Source organism: Nerophis lumbriciformis, linkage group LG14 (assembly GCF_033978685.3).
Source record: "Nerophis lumbriciformis linkage group LG14, RoL_Nlum_v2.1, whole genome shotgun sequence".
Lineage (NCBI taxonomy): Eukaryota > Metazoa > Chordata > Actinopteri > Syngnathiformes > Syngnathidae > Nerophis > Nerophis lumbriciformis.
The window spans coordinates 18,725,140-18,740,791 of record NC_084561.2 but is presented as its reverse complement, the minus strand read 5'-3'; the positions used below and the strand labels follow the sequence as shown (position 1 = coordinate 18,740,791).

Genomic DNA, 15,652 nt, shown 5'->3' with positions numbered 1-15,652 from the left:
CGGCTGCACCAAATGATAATATAAATACATTTAATAAAGTCAAATACAAATAAGGCAACAAGAGAAGTATCCTACACTTCTCTTTTGTAAAGTCAATCTGAACAGCCGATATGGGCATCTACATCAACTATATGATTTGCCTGAGAACCTGGACAGGACAAAAAAAAAAAAAAATGGGGATCCGGCATATTAAACATACATTTTAATATAGTGCAGTTAAGATTTATTATAAGGGGGGCCAATTTAGTAAATAAACAAAACATGAAAATAAGTACTTAAATGTGCCATTAATTAATTATAATTGGGTTTAAGTACACGCATGTGTTATTTAATGTGTAATTAAATTAATTATAATCATTTAGATAATTATTGCTTTCATTATTTCATGATTGAATTCACTATTTCACAATTGAATTCATTATACATTTGATTTGTTTGAATTATTTATTAATTAATGACACATTTAAATAATTTTATAAAGATGTGATTATTCATTTTTGTCCTATATCGCCCTTCATAGCTTACAACCAAGAGACCTTGTCAGGTACAGAAAAGCACCAATGTCATAGTCATGTAGAGAAATTGATAGAACGACAATACAAAACAATATTTTGTACAATTTAACTATATTGCAGTTAGCAACCGTTGCTGATTTACTATGGGGTGCCAATTGGGACAACATTAAATAAATAAATACATATTTAAATTATTACTGAATGCTGTCTGTCTATCTGTGTTGGTCCTGCGATGAGGTGGCGACTTGTCCAGGGTGTACCTTGCCTTCCGCCCGAATGCAGCTGAGCTAGGCTCCAGCACCCCCTGCGACCCCGAAAGGGACAAGCGGTAGAAAATGGATGGATGGAGTGTGTCAATTGATTATAATTGGAATTGAATACATAAATGTGTTATTAAATGTGTAATTAATGTGTTTCATGTAAAATGACTTTTAATTTTTTAATCATTTAATTAATTAATGATTTGATGATGTATTTCATTATTTAATTAGGTAATGAAACATTTAAATAATTATTCAAAGATTTGTCCATTCCATTGAATGACTTGTGTCGTTATTTCAGTTCTTCTCAAATGGAGGAGTGGGCCCTCTTGGGGGTCGCGGTGTGTGACCCCCGGGAAATAATGCTTTATCAGTATCATGCCTAAAACCCTGCTTCGAAATACTGTGCAGGACAAAACGTGTTCATTGTCGACATTAATCTTAAATTACCTCATTTTCAATAAAAAAAACAAAAAAAGCATCACAAATTGATGTATTATTTTTTTGTTTTGTAGGTTAACGTGTTTTATGTGTTCCTGCGTTAATGTTGCCGATCAATTTAATTTTGTTATTATTTATTGAGTTTATTTATTTTATTTTGTTCAAGTCAGTTTGTAGTTTTAATAAGGATTTTTCAGGCAAATTAATGCACTTTAATTATTTTCGGTTACAGACTAAAAACAATGTTTTGAGTCATTCTTTGTTGTAAGTTAATCTATATTCTTTCCTTCTTGTTTTCTTTAATGTTAAAAAGGATATGATGTTATGCAGAGGTGTACTTATAACAATTTTATAAAGAAATGACACTATTTATAGTTACGGCGGAGAGTGGGCCGAGGTGTTGTTTTCTTCTTCTTGGAGGGTGGCACGTAACAGAATATTATTGAGAAACACTATATTAAGTCATTATATTTGGAATAAACACATACATGTGGTATCAAATATATTATTGTTTATTTATTGCAAAATTACATTTAATTATTCAATAATTTAATGAATTATTGATTTCATTATTTAGATAATTATTTCACAATATCCTAATTTTTTAAATTTAATTATGAAAAGAAAGCCAAGTAGTTAATTTATGAATATGAGGTGAAAATAAATAACTTTCACTTCTTCCTACTCCTGATTGGATATGGAATAACCTAATCATTATGAATCGTTTTCATTTTTGACGTGTTTCATGGTTAAGTATTTGTTTCTATGGCTTTTTTGATTGATTGATTGAAACTTTTATTAGTAGAATAAATTGATTAATTGTACTGTGCAATCTACTAATAAAAGCTTCAATCAATCAATCAATCAATAGATTGCACAGTACAGTACATATTCTGTACAATTGACCGCTAAATGGTAACACCCCAATAAGTTTTTCAACTTGTTTAAGTCGGGGTCCACGTTAATCAATTCATGGTACCTTACTGTATTGCTATTTTGATTATTTTTCTTTTTATTATTTATCCATTTGTTTTGTTTTTTGTTTTTTACATGTCCTAAATAAGCTCCTAATGTATTTCATAATTTATCTAACGATGTAATTAATTACTGACACATTTACATAATAATTAAAAATATATACATTTTTGTATTAATTTTATCCCATATGGCAGTGGTCCCCAACCTGTTTGTAACTGCGGACCTGTCAACGCTTGAAAATGTGTCCCACAGAGGAGGGGGGAGTTTAATTTATTTATTTATTTATTTTTGTCATAAAAAAATACAATCACGTGTGCTTACGGACTGTATCCCTTGCACACTGTATTGATCTATGTTGATGTATAATGTAGGAACCAGAAATATTAATAATAGAAAGAAACAACAATTTTGATTGATTGATTGAGACTTTTATTAGTAGGTTGCACAGTGAAGTACATATTCCGTACAATTGACCACTAAATGGTAACACCCGAATAAGTTTTTCAACTTGTTTAAGAGTTGTGTGAATGAGTGTGAATGAGTGTAAATGGGGGAGGAAGGTTTTTAGGGTTGGTGCACTAATTGTAAGTGTATCTTGTGTTTTGTATGTTGATTTAATTTAAAAAAAATGTTTTAAAAAATAAATAAATATATATATATATATATATATATATATATTTTTTTTAATTTCTTGTGCGGCCCGGTACCAATCGATCCACGTGGTACCGGGCCGCGGCCCTGTGGTTGGGGACCACTGCCATATGGCCCTCTGCAATTTACAACCGTAATTCCTTGGCAAGTAAAACAATCTCCCACCAATAGCACAGTCAGATAAGGAAATTGATAATTGACAAAAATACTTGATTATACCTGTTTTTTTTTTTTTACCGAATTAAGTGTAAAATTCCTACTTAAACAAGCAAAAATAAGACGCATAAAAAGTGTTTTAATTATACTTAGAGTGTGAATGTTGTCTGTCTATCTGTGTTGGCCCTGTGATGAGGTGGCGACTTGTCCAGGGTGTACCCCGCCTTCCGCCCGATTGTAGCTGAGATAGGCTCCAGCGCCCCCCGCGACCCCAAAGGGAATAAGCGGTAGAAAATGGATGGATGGATGGATGTCTCTATAATAAACAAAACGGTTTTTTTCTTTTCTTTTTAACAAGCACTTCCTTAGTTTAATTTTGAAAATACAAACCGGAAACGTCTCTGACAAATACGACAATTGACGCTGAAGTTGAACTTTAAAGGGGGAGTTTTCTTCCTCGCCCTCCCAAACTTGTCATGCTAGCTTGCTGTGGGCAGAAGGCATGAACAGTTGCAGTGTGACGGCCCCCACGCGAGTCAGAAGGTAGGAAAGAGCCTTCAGGATCGATTAACACACATCATTGATTGATTGCCTGTCTGCTTTACGCTCCTAATGTGCGTCAATTAAGACCTTTTACACCTAATTAGTGTACGAGCACTGGAACAAAGTGTTGGTAGCCACTTCCACAGATGATGAGGATGTTTTATTGTTGTATTGGATGTGTTGCCGCCTTATGACAACATTACGCCTCGTTTTAAATTGTTTTTTCACCTTTAATGTCATTCACCTTCAGCCATATTTTGTAAGTATTTAATGTTTATTTCCCCATGATTATACGCAGCCATGATGAGGTGTTTATTGGTAATATGTTTGCTTTCCACTTCCCACGTCAAACTTGCAAAGTGCTTATTTGTGGTGAAAAACGTCCTGAAATTGCTGTCTTTACATTTTGGTTGTTTTTATGATTTTTACCAACATTTACCTATTTTTTGTGTCAGTTTTAAAACAAGTTGGGCGTTACAGCCTTAAATCTATATCGCGATGTATTGTATATTGCTGCCTAACTGTGATAACGACATGTATCACAATTAGGGATGTCCGATAATGGCTTATTTGCCGATATTCCGATATTGTCCAACTCTGATACCGATATCAACCGATACCGATATATACAGTCGTGGAATTAACACATTATTATGCCTAATTTGGACAACCAGGTATGGTGAAGATAAGGTCATTTAAAAAAAAAAAAAAAAAAGATAAAATAAGATAAATAAATTAAAAACATTTTCTTGAATAAAAAAAGAAAGTAAAACTATATAAAACAGTCACATAGAAACTAGTAATTAATGAAAATGAGTAAAATTAACTGTTAAAGGTTGGTACTATTAGTGGACCAGCAGCACGCACAATGTGTGCTTACGGACTGTATCCCTTGCAGACTGTATTGATATATATTGATATATAATGTAGGAACCAGAATATTAATAACAGAAAGAAACAACCCTTTTGTGTGAATGAGTGTAAATGGAGGAGGGAGGTTTTTTTTGGGTTGGTGCACTAATTTTAAGTGTATCTTGTGTTTTCTATGTTGATTTAATAAATAAAAAAATAAAAAAAAACACAAAAAAAACCGACACCGATAATAAAAAAAACGATACCGACACGGGCACGATGGCGAGCGCCTGGTGGCCGGGCCTGTTCCCATGGGGCCCGGCCGGGCACAGCCCGAAGAGGCAACGTGGGTCCCCCCTCCAATGGGCTCACCACCCATAGCAGGGGCCATAGAGGTCGGGTGCATTGTGAGCTGGGCGGCAGCCGACGGCAGGGCACTTGGCGGTCCGATCCTCGGCTACAGAAGCTAGCTCTTGGGACGTGGAACGTCACCTCGCTGGGGGGGAAGGAGCCTGAGCTAGTGCGCGAGGTTGAGAAGTTCCGGCTAGATATAGTCGGACTCACTTCGACGCACAGCAAGGGCTCTGGAACCAGTTCTCTCGAGAGGGGCTGGACTCTCTTCCACTCTGGCGTTGCCGGCAATGAGAGGCGACGGGCTGGGGTGGCAATTCTTGTTGCCCCCCGGCTCAGAGCCTGCACGTTGGAGTTCAACCCGGTGGACGAGAGGGTAGCTTCCCTCAGCCTTCGGGTGGGGGGACGGGTCCTGACTGTGGTTTGCGCTTACGCGCCAAACCGCAGCTCAGAGTACCCACCCTTTTTGGATTCGCTCGAGGGAGTACTTGAGAGTGCTCCCCCGGGTGATTCCCTCGTTCTGCTGGGGGACTTCAATGCTCATGTTGGCAGCGACAGTGAAACCTGGAGAGGCGTGATTGGGAAGAATGGCCGCCCGGATCTGAACCTGAGTGGTGTTCTGTTATTGGACTTTTGTGCCCGTCACAGATTGTCCATAATGAACACCATGTTCGAACATAAGGGTGTCCATATGTGCACTTGGCACCAGGACACCCTAGGCCGCAGTTCCATGATCGACTTTGTAGTTGTGTCATCGGATTTGCGGCCTCATGTTTTGGACACTCGGGTGAAGAGAGGGGCGGAGCTTTCAACCGATCACCACCTGGTGGTTAGTTGGCTGCGATGGTGGGGGAGGATGCCGGACAGACCTGGCAGGCCCAAACGCATTGTGAGGGTTTGCTGGGAACGTCTGGCAGAGTCTCCTGTCAGAGAGAGTTTCAATTCCCACCTCCGGAAGAACTTTGAACATGTCACGAGGGAGGTGCTGGACATTGAGTCCGAGTGGACCATGTTCCGCACCTCTATTGTCGAGGCAGCTGATTGGAGCTGTGGCCGCAAGGTAGTTGGTGCCTGTCGTGGCGGTAATCCTAGAACCCGTTGGTGGACCCCGGCGGTGAGGGATGCCGTCAAGCTGAAGGAGTCCTATCGGGTTCTTTTGGCTCATAGGACTCCTGAGGCAGCGGACAGGTACCGACAGGCCAAGCGGTGTGCGGCTTCAGCGGTTGCGGAGGCAAAAACTCGGACATGGGAGGAGTTCGGGGAAGCCATGGAAAACGACTTCCGGACGGCTTCGAAGCGATTCTGGACCACCATCCGCCGCCTCAGGAAGGGGAAGCAGTGCACTATCAACACCGTGTATGGTGAGGATGGTGTTCTGCTGACCTTGACTGCGGATGTTGTGGATCGGTGGAGGGAATACTTCGAAGACCTCCTCAATCCCACCAACACGTCTTCCTATGAGGAAGCAGTGCCTGGGGAGTCTGTGGTGGGCTCTTCTATTTCTGGGGCTGAGGTTGCTGAGGTAGTTAAAAAGCTCCTCGGTGGCAAGGCCCCGGGGGTGGATGAGATCCGCCCGGAGTTCCTTAAGGCTCTGGATGCTGTGGGGCTGTCTTGGTTGACAAGACTCTGCAGCATCGCGTGGACATCGGGGGCGGTACCTCTGGATTGGCAGACCGGGGTGGTGGTTCCTCTCTTTAAGAAGGGGAACCGGAGGGTGTGTTCTAACTATCGTGGGATCACACTCCTCAGCCTTCCCGGTAAGGTCTATTCAGGTGTACTGGTGAGGAGGCTACGCCGGATAGTCGAACCTCGGATTCAGGAGGAACAGTGTGGTTTTCGTCCTGGTCGTGGAACTGTGGACCAGCTCTATACTCTCGGCAGGGTCCTTGAGGGTGCATGGGAGTTTGCCCAACCAGTCTACATGTGTTTTGTGGACTTGGAGAAGGCATTCGACCGTGTCCCTCGGGAAGTCCTGTGGGGAGTGCTCAGAGAGTATGGAGTATCGGACTGTCTGATTTTGGCGGTCTGCTCCCTGTATGATCAGTGTCAGAGCTTGGTCCGCATTGCCGGCAGTAAGTCCGACACGTTTCCAGTGAGGGTTGGACTCCGCCAAGGCTGCCCTTTGTCACCGATTCTGTTCATAACTTTTATGGACAGAATTTCTAGGCGCAGTCAAGGCGTTGAGGGGATCTGGTTTGGTGGCTGCAGGATTAGGTCTCTGCTTTTCTATAGACTTAGACTTAGACTTCCTTTTTATTGTCATTTCAAATTTGAACTTTACAGTACAGATAAGAACAAAATTTCGTTGCATTAGCTCATGATAGTGCAGGATAAAAGAGCAATAAGGTGCAGATATACATAAATAGATTACTGTAGAGATAAATATATTGCACTTTTGCATATGCATCCACGTTTATAGATGTATGTTATATTGTCTTTATATTCCAGCCAGTTAATCCATTTTTGGGAGGAATCGAGGGGATTATTATGATGCGTTCAAGAGTCTTACGACCTGAGGGAAGAAGCTGTTACAGAACCTGGAGGTTCTGCTACGGAGGCTGCGGAACCTCTTTCTAGAGTCCAGCAGTGAAAACAGTCATTGGTGGTGGTGGGAGGAGTCTCTGCAGATTTTCTGAGCCCTGGTCACGAGTGTCTCAAAGGGCTGCACAAGTACAACGACATCCTTGGCTCAGATCCCACATCAGGGCAAGGAAAAACTCAATCCAATGGGATAACAATGAGAAACCTTAGAGGGTACCGCAGAAGTGAGGACCCCCCCCCCTGGGCGACAAGTGCAATGGACGTCGAGTGGATCGAGCATAATATTGTGAGAGTCCAGTCCATAGTGGATCTAACATAATAGTGTGAGAGTCCAGTCCATAGTGGATCTAACATAATAGTGAGAGTCCAGTCCATAGTGGATCTAACATAATAGTGTGAGAGTCCAGTCCATAGTGGATCTAACATAATAGTGAGAGTCCAGTCCATAGTGGATCTAACATAATAGTGAGAGTCCAGTCCATAGTGGATCTAACATAATAGTGTGAGAGTCCAGTCCATAGTGGATCTAACATAATAGTGAGAGTCCAGTCCATAGTGGATCCAACATAATAGTGAGAGTCCAGTCCATAGTGGATCTAACATAATAGTGTGAGAGTCCAGTCCATAGTGGATCTAACATAATAGTGTGAGAGTCCAGTCCATAGTGGATCTAACATAATAGTGTGAGAGTCCAGTCCATAGTGGATCTAACATTATAGTGAGAGTCCATTCCATAGTGGATCCAACATAATAGTGAGAGTCCAGTCCATAGTGGATCTAACATAATAGTGTGAGAGTCCAGTCCATAGTGGATCTAACATAATAGTGTGAGAGTCCAGTCCATAGTGGATCTAACATAATAGTGAGAGTCCAGTCCATAGTGGATCTAACATAATAGTGTGAGAGTCCAGTCCATAGTGGATCTAACATAATAGTGTGAGAGTGCAGTCCATAGTGGATCTAACATAATAGTGTGAGAGTCCAGTCCATAGTGGATCTAACATAATAGTGAGAGTCCAGTCCGTAGTGGATCTAACATAATAGTGTGAGAGTCCAGTCCATAGTGGATCTAACATAATAGTGTGAGAGTCCAGTCCATAGTGGATCTAACATAATAGTGTGAGAGTGCAGTCCATAGTGGATCTAACATAATAGTGTGAGAGTCCAGTCCATAGTGGATCTAACATAATAGTGAGAGTCCAGTCCGTAGTGGATCTAACATAATAGTGTGAGAGTCCAGTCCATAGTGGATCTAACATAATAGTGTGAGAGTCCAGTCCATAGTGGATCTAACATAATAGTGTGAGAGTGCAGTCCATAGTGGATCTAACATAATAGTGTGAGAGTCCAGTCCATAGTGGGTCCAGCAGGAGATCATCTTGAGTGGAGACGTCCCCAACTGATGCACAGATGAGTGGTCCACCCTGGGTCCCGACTTTGGACAGCTAGCGCAGAATCTGTGGTCACCGAATCTGTGCCTGGGGGGGGGGGGGGCATGATAATAGAATCATTTTAAAACAGGCTACACAGGCTCCTAATTTAACTGCTGACATATGCGGTAACATATTCCGGTTGTATTATTTAATCTACTTGCTACTTTACTGTTAACAGCTGTTTACTTCCTGTTAAAATGTGCTTAGCATTTATCATTCTGTTGTTTTGGGCGATACTACACACATGGGTATCGATCCAAAACCAAGCAGTGACAGGGGCAGTATTGATCACACTGATGCTCATACTGATACTTCAAATTTTCAAGATCCTTGAATGATTAACATTTTTGATCACAGTTATAATCAGGAAAAATGGCAATGTAACAATATCAATTTAATACTCAAATTTTCTTTTCTTACGTACGATATTTTAAGCAGAATAAATTCAATAGTGCAAAATGATTAAACTTATAAATAAAAAATAAAAAATAAAATTTGGGCTCTGATTGAAATCCTTTGGTTTTACATTTAAAGTCCTCCTCTGTCGAGGGCACAGGTGTCACACTCAAGGCCCGGGGGCCAAATGTGGCCCGCAACTTCATTTTATTTGGCCCTCGAAAGCCTGGAAATAATATGTATCTCCTATAAATGATAATGACGCTTAAGGTACAAAGAAATGCAGTTTATTTGCCGTAATGGAGGTGATTATTATTTAGTGTTCATTTTGTTGACTAAAAATGTTCATCTTCGTTATTGTCAACAGTGTTAATTTTGACAGCAGTTTTTAATTTAGTTTTAGTCATAGTCTTAAAATGAAAATGTCCTCATTTGTCATGTTTTAGTCATCTAAATTGATTTAGTTTTAGCATAGTTTTAGGCGACTAAATTCCTGAACATTTTAGTTGACTAAAATTACAGTACAGTTTGTTGACTAAAGTATATGATAATGAATATTCAAAGTTGTCTTGAAACCACTTTTTTTAAGGTTATGGCACAGCATCTGAAAAACTAAATTCACAACAAGACCTGTTTTAGTTAGGGGAAAATAGGTCGTAGACGATAACTAATACAAACATTTTAAGTAGAGATGTCCGGTAATGGCTTTTTTTACCGATATCCGATATTCCGATATTGTCCAACTCTTAATTACCGATTCCGATTTTAACCGATACCGATATATCCAGTCGTGGAATTAACACATTTTTATGCCTAATTTTGTTGTGCTGCCCCGCTGGATGCATTAAACAATGTAACTTTACCATGAATTGATTAACGTGGACCCCGACTTAAACAAGTTGAAAAACTTATTCGGGTGTTACCATTTAGTGGTCAATTGTACGGAATATGTACTATACTGTGCAATCTACTAATACAAGTTTCAATCAATCAATCAAAAACAAGGTTTTCCAAAATAAGAGAACAACTTCAACTCCAGTTATGGAAAAAAATGCCAACATGACACTGCCATATTTATTATTGAAGTCACAAAGTGCATTATTTTTTTTAACATGCCTCAAAGCAGCAGCTTGGAATTTGGGACATGCTCTCCCTGAGATAATCCTAATACCCATTACAACTATGGGAAATACTATACTTTGACTTTCACAAAGTGCATTATTTTTCTTTTTTTTAAACATGCCTCAAAACAACAGCTACAAAAACAATGAAGGCACACAGCTTCAGTGCAGAGTATACTAGAGCATAATTGCCAACCTTGAGACCTCCGAATTCGGGAGATGGCGTGGGGTTTGGTGGTAGCGGGGAAAGTATATTGTAGTGTCCCGGAAGAGTTAGTGCTGCAAGGGGTTCTGGGTATTTGTTCTGTTGTGTTTATGTTGTGTTACAGTACGGATGTTCTCCCGAAATGTGTTTGTCATTTTTGTTTGGTGTGGGTTCACAGTGTGGCGCATATTTGTAACAATGTTAAAGTTGTTTATACGGTCACCCTCAGTGTGACCTGTATGGCTGTTGATCAAGTATGCGTTGCATTCGTGTGTGTGTGTGTGTGTGTGTGTGTGTGTGTGTGTGTGTGTGTGTGTGTGTGTGTGTGTGTGTGTGTGTGTGTGTGTGTGTGTGTGTGTGTGTGTGTGTGTGTGTGTGTGTGTGTGTGTGTGTGTGTGTGTGTGTGTGTGTGTGTGTGTGTGTGTGTGTGTGTGTGTGTGTGTGTGTGTGTGTGTGTGTGTGTGTGTGTGTGTGTGTGTGTGTGTGTGTGTGTGTGTGTGTGTGTGTGTGTGTGTGTGTGGAAGCCGCATATATTATGTGACTGGGCCGGCCGGCATGCTGTTTGTATAGAGGAAAAGCGGACGTGACGACAGGTTGTAGAGGACGCTAAAGGCAGTGCCTTTAAGGCACGCCCCCAATAATGTTGTCCGGGTGGAAATCGGGAGAAATTTAGGAGAATGGCTGCCCCGGGAGATTTTCGGGAGGGGCACTGAAATTCGGGAGTCTCCCGGGAATATCGGGAGGTTGAAACCGATACCGATAATTTCCGATATTACATTTTAAAGCATTTATCAGCATTTATCGGCAGGCCGATATTATCGGACATCTCTAATTTTAAGTCAACAAAATTAACACTGTTCTTATTAGCTTAGGGGAGAGGTTCCACACACGTAATTAGCTGCTGGTCGCCTGTCCAAATTGTGATCGGTAGTAAAAGGCATTAATCGGGCACATACTTTTTCATGAAAATCGGCCGATCGATTTGCACATCTCTAACAAAAACCGACAACTTAGTGTAAAAATAGATAAACGAACAATTAACATCACTTCATCAAGTGCTTTCTTAAATTTGGATTTATTTTATTGTTTGGGCACCTGGATATTATACAGTAGAACCTAGAATATAGTTTAAAAATTGGGTATTTTTGAATGGGTATGTCCATTATTCATGGTTTTTGGCTATTCTTGGAGGGTCTCCGATCTATATGATGCTGTTCTTTTACTTGGAGGTTGACATCCTGAAATCCTACTACTGTATGCAGTCGTGCTTGACAATAACATATTCAGCAATGTGTATTTCCGCCAAAAATGATTCCCGGGCGTGGCCACCGCTGCTGCCCACTGCTCCCATCACCTCCCAGGGGTGGACAAGGGGATGGGTCAAATGCAGAGTACAAATTTCACCACACGTAGTGTGTGTGACAATCATTGGTACTTTAACTTTTTAACTTTAATGAGTAATTTGTTTGCTTAGTTTGTGCATATACCTTAACATACTCTGCACATGAATATATTTTTAAGCAATTTTGTGGTAGTAGAAGTGAACACACTCCTAAACGGTTATACCATCTGCCATTGAAAGACATTACTGCTCACACCGGGTAATGGAAAGTGTGAGGCAGGCTTGGAATCGCACAATATCATCATTAATTCTGGTTTCCAAGTGTGTTTACACAGGTATGGGAGGAGGGTGTGGTCCAAAAGAAACTACAATTCAGTCTGTGTCCGTTTTGGTGACCTCAGGGTTGTGTGTTGAATTTAGTGTATCAGCGCATCGGTACAAACACTGCAGGCTTCGTCATCCTCCTGTGAAGTGGAGGTTTGAGGCTGTACTAGCAGAATGGAGAATTGTTCCGTTGTGTACCGCGTGATGAGTTCAAGGACGCAGAATAACTGATAGCCTCAGGCCGATGCCAATGAAACGAGTGGTGGTTCTTGACTTTTATGGAAAGGCGCCTGTTTTGTTTTAATTATAGTAGGTTGTAGCGGTAACGTGCAAGACAAGGGTATCATGTAAGGCAAGTTTAATTGTAGAGCCCAATTTGTACGCAAGGTAATTCAAAGTACATAACACTATGAGAGGGGTAGAAAATCCTCAAAATAATTGTGAATTGATTGAATTGATGCGTGCATAAAAAATACTTTTGCTTGTCATTACAATTGAAAATGTGTTTAGTAAGTATGCCAGCTATTATGTGCCATAGACCAGTGTTTTTCAACCACTGTGTGCCGCGGCACACTAGTGCCGTGAGATACAGTCGGGTGTGCTGTGGGAGATTATCTAATTTCACCTATTTGGGGTAAAAAATATTTTTTGCAAACCAGTAATTATAATCGGCAATGATGTGTTGTTGTTGAGTGTCGGTGCTGTCTAGAGCTCGGCAGAGTAACCGTGTAATACTCTTCCATATCAGTAGGTGGCAGCAGGTAGCTAATTGCTTTGTAGATGTCGGATACAGCGGGAGGCAGCGTGCAGGTAAAAAGGTATTTAATGCTTAAACAGAAAATAAACAAAAGGTAAGTGCCCCTATGAAAAGGCATTGAAGCTTAGGGAAGGCTATGCAGAATGAAACTAAAACTGAACTGGCTATGAAGTAAACAAAAACAGAATGCTGGACGACAGCAAAGACTTACTGTGGAGCAAAGATGGCGTCCACAATGTACATCCGAACATGACATGACAATTGACAATGTCCCCACGAAGAAGGATAAAAACAAAGTAGATGCGGGAAATATCGCTCAAAGGAAGACATGAAACTGCTACAGGAAAATACAAAAAAAAGAGAAAAAAAACACTAAAATAGGAGGGCAAGACAAGAAAACAGCAAAAAAGTCAAAATAAGTCACGGCGTGATGTGACAGGTGGTGACAGTACACCTACTTTGAGACAAGAGCTATAGTGATGCATGCTTGGTTATGGTTTAAAGTCATATCCAACAATTGCGACAACGACTTTTTACTGTCAACTGAGTTTCGTATTTTAATGATTTCTGCTGGTGGTGTGCCTCCGAATTTTTTCAATTTTTTTTATGTGCGTTGGCTCAAAAAAGGTTGAAAAACACTGCCATAGACTGTAAAAAATAAACGCTATTATCTAATACATATTACAGTATTGCCAAGCTACATTCACAGTCCCATTCAAATGCGTGGCGCTAAATCTATTTCCCGCTCTCCAAATTGATTTGTGGTGCATTACATAAAACACTAAAAAGCCAAAGAAAAAGCTGTTTACTTATTTCCGTGAAAGTCTTGCTTTAGCCCAAGTTACACAACTACAGCATCAATTAATGTTAATAATAACAATAATAATCATCAAAATGCTTGTACACAGTTTTGTTGATATGGGTGGGCAGTTTTATCAGAAATAGGGATGTGCGATATGGCCTAAAATCTATATGGCGATATATATTGCTGCTTCCTGCGATAAAGGTGTATATACCGATATATTATTTGGTATATAAATGATGATTAAACCATTTCAATCATGTTCTTCTATATGTAATCACTAAATATGTTGTTTTGACATTACAATGGAAGCAAAAAGCCACTCTAATATGTATGGTTTACATCCATCCATTTCTACCGCTTATTCCTCTCGGGGTCGCGGGGGGTGCTGGAGCCTATCCCAGCTGCACTCGGGCGGAAGGCGGGGTACATCCTGGACAAGTCGCCACCTCATCACAGGGCCAACACAGATAGACAGACAACATTCACGCTCACATTAACAGGATATGGCCAATTTAGTGTTACCAATTAACCTATCCCCAGGTGCATGTCTTTGGAGGTGGGAGGAAGCCGGAGTATCCGGAGGGAACCCACATGCACACAAAATGGTTTACAAAGGCTCCTAATTTGGTAATATATCACATAATTTGTGGTTGTATTATTTTGTCAAAATTATTATTAATTTACTTACCAATTATTGTTAATATCTGGTTGCTTTCTGTTGTAACATGGTTCTATCTACACTTCTGTTTAAATATAATAATCACATATTCTTCTGTTATTTGATACTTAACATTAGTTTTGGGTGATACTACAGATTTAGGTTTGGATCCCAGGGTTTTCGCTCTAGATTGCTAACATAGCTGTGGTGGTGGGGTTGTGGTTAGGTGGTGAGGTCACATTATAATTTGCTATGATGATCTGATTTTCAAAAATGTATAAATACATTTAAAATAATTTATACGCACAATTAAAAACAAATCTGTTATTATTATTAGTATTAACTAGGGATGTCCGATAATGGCTTTTGGCCGATATCCGATATTGTCCAACTCCTTAATTACCGATACCGATATCAATCGATATATGCAGTCGTGGAATTAACACATTATTATGCCTAATTTGGACAACCAGGTATGGTGAAGATAAGGTACTTTTTTTAAAAATTAATAAAATAAGATAAATAAATTAAAAACTTTTTCTTGAATAAAAAAAGAAAGTAAAACAATACAAAACAGTTACATAGAAACTAGTAATTAATGAAAATTAGTAAAATTAACTGTTAAAGGTTAGTACTATTAGTGGACCGGCAGCACGCACAATCATGTGTGCTTACGGACTGTATCCCTGCAGACTGTATTGATATATAATGTAGGAACCAGAATATTAATAACAGAAAGAAACAACCCTTTTGTGTGAATGAGTTTTTTGGGTTGGTGCACTAATTGTAAGTGTATCTTGTGTTTTTTATGTTGATTTAATTTAAAAAAAACAAACAAAAAACGATACCGATAATAAAAAAAACAAAAAACAATACCGATAATTTCCAATATTACATTTTAACGCATTTATTGGCCGATAATATCGGCAGGCCGATGTTATTGGACATCTCTAGTATTAATCTATATATATTTTTTTGTTTTGCTCTATTTTCAATTGTTGCTGCATATTGTACTTTGATAAGTTTTCAAGTGTCTGGAGACTTTTACTGACTTTTTCTTGATTAAAAAGATCTAGCAACAAATCCAGCATCTTTTTCTGGTGTTATATAATGTACTCGTGTTTAGAGACTGTACTTCTGTCCCTTGATGTGCCCGACGAAAGGCGGGCCAGCAAGCACGACGTCACACTTGTTTCACGCTGCTTCTCCAGTTCTTCACTTTAATACTTGCACATTTTGTAGATGGCTGTCCGTGGGTATATCTGGGATATATTAAAGTTACGTCCACACCGCAGACATGCTGCTTAGGCTCCAAACAAGTGG

At 39.8% G+C, this 15,652-nt stretch overlaps 1 protein-coding gene across 3 annotated transcripts in view; it reads left to right on the top strand.

Annotated features, from left to right (window-relative positions):
• The first annotated feature begins 3,444 nt into the window (after positions 1-3,444).
• kank3 (KN motif and ankyrin repeat domains 3) overlaps positions 3,445-15,652 on the top strand; it is a 93,813-nt gene continuing 81,605 nt past the window's right edge. For all 3 annotated transcript variants that reach the window (XM_061975925.2, XM_061975922.2, XM_061975924.2), the window contains exon 1: positions 3,445-3,544. The gene's annotated coding sequence lies outside the window, so the exon portion shown is untranslated. The remainder of the gene's footprint in view (positions 3,545-15,652) is intronic.